Source organism: Neovison vison, chromosome 2 (genome assembly GCF_020171115.1).
Source record: "Neovison vison isolate M4711 chromosome 2, ASM_NN_V1, whole genome shotgun sequence".
Lineage (NCBI taxonomy): Eukaryota > Metazoa > Chordata > Mammalia > Carnivora > Mustelidae > Neogale > Neogale vison.
Genome location: NC_058092.1, coordinates 44,410,798 through 44,413,029, shown reverse-complemented (window position 1 = coordinate 44,413,029; position 2,232 = coordinate 44,410,798).

The window sequence follows — 2,232 nt, the reverse complement described above, 5'->3', positions numbered from 1 at the left end:
TTCATCTAGAGTAACTTCCCAGTCATGCAGAAATACTCAAAGAGAGTTACATCTGAATCCTGGCTCTTGCTGCCTTCCAACTGGTGGCTTTGGGCACGTGACATTGGTCAGAGTTCAAGTTCCTTGTCTGTGACTTGGGCAGTGACCGCTGCCTCGCAGAGGAGCTCCCTGGAGGTATCCATGAAGTGGGGTTGTGTCCACTAGGATGTCCTGTGCACAGGAGAGGCCCTGTGACCAACCCCTCATCTGTCCAAGTGTCGTCAGTGGGGCCAGAACCTTCCTGAGGCTGCATTGCAGCTTTGCTCCTGGCCTGAACCCTTTGGCTCCAGGACTCATGGAGGAGTGACCATGGAATATAGGCCAAGGTCTGTCGGGTGGGGAATCCTGGCTGCCAGACAGGCCAGAGCAGGCACAGGCAGGGGTGAGTCAGCTCTGCCACAAGGCAGCCGCCCAGCTGCCCACCCACGTCAGCCCAAAGCCTCCCCATCATAGCAACACACTAATCCTAGCAACCAACTCATTCCTTCTTGAAAGCCCCTCCCATGCCATTACACAGAAGAAGAAACCAAGGCTCAGAGAGAGACAGTAACTTGCTCTGGTCAGTCTAGTGAGGTATAGGGTCCCACGGCGGATATGGGACTCCTCCGCTGGGCTTGGGAGCTCTCCGGCTGCAAGATGTTCCACCCACCCAGGCTGAGGACCAGCTGTTATGTCAGCGGAATCAGGTCAAGATTCTTGGGGTTCAGGCCTCCATGATGATGCTGTCCCCTCTGCCTTCAGTCTTCATCCCCTCCGTCTCTGGCCCACGCTCTGTACATTTCAGCCATATGGGTGCCCTGAGTCACTCCCTGCACCGCAAGCCTCCAGCCTTTCCCTGTGGCCCTGCCTGCCTCTGAAATTCACCTGCAACCTACACTTGCCATCCAGCTCCTACTCACCTTCTCAGAGGCAGATCGGAAGTCAAACCCACCCCTGAGGAGGGCCATTACAAAACGCAACATGAAACAGAAAATAACAGGTATTGTCAAAGATGCAGAGACCTTGGGACCTTTGTGCACTATTGGCGGGAGTGTCAAATAATGGAGCTCTTATGGAAAACAGTATAGCAGTTCACAAATAAATAAATTAATCAATAAACATAGGATTGATCTGAGCAAGCAATTCCACTTCTGGGTGTATCTTCAAAAAGAACTGAAAGCAGGGACTCAAACAGATACTTGTATCCCCTTTGTCCATGCCAGCATTATTCCCTAGAGCCAAGGTGCAAACAACCCGAATGTCCACTGAATGCATACACATACGTACGATGAACTATTACTCCCCTTTGAAAAGGAAGGACGTTCTGACACAGGCTACAACATGATGAACCTTGAGGACATTAGGCTAAGTGAAGTAAGCCAGGCACAAACGGACAAATATTATATTATTCTATTTATGTGAGGTCATTAAAGTATTCAAATTCAGAGAGAAATTCAAATTCAGAAAGTGGAACTGTGGTTACCAGTGGCTTGGGGAAGAAAGGAATGGGAGATTACTGTTTAAGGGGTACAGAGTTTCACTTTGGGGGAGATGCAATAGTTCTGGAGACGGATGGTGGTGATGGCTGTACCACGTGGAAATATTCTTTTTTTAAAAAAAGATTTTATTAATTTGAGAGAGAGAGCATGTAAGCAAGGAGGAGGGGCAGAGGGAGAGAGAGAAGCAGGTTCCCTGTTGAGTGGGGAGCCTGATATGGGGCTACAACCCAGAACCCCAGGATCATGACCTGAGCCAAAGGCAGAGGCTTAACCAAATGAGCCACCCAGGCACCCCAGCAATGGGAATATTCTTAATGCAAGTGACTGTACACTTAAAAATGGTTCCAGTGGTCAGTTTTGTGTTAAGAACATGTTGCTGCAATAAAAAGAAGGGGGAAAAAAACCCAAGCACTCTGGGAATCTGTCTCTGATGCCCCCAAGAAGGTCAGAGCCCAAATGTCACCTCACAATCACCAGGAATTTATAACAGTAATTTTTATTAAAAAGTATTAAATTTTATATTGTAAAATTACACATAACACCAGAATGGTAGTTTTAATTTACCTTTTTGTTGCTCGAGTCCATTTTTTCCCCAGGTTTACTAATTGGCTCTATTTCCACTTTTGAAAACGCTGGCCTATTTGTCAAGAAGATGGAGGGACAGGGTGTCCGGAGCCCTGCCCAGGTGGAATGAGGGGTGGGTCTCAGAAGCTTG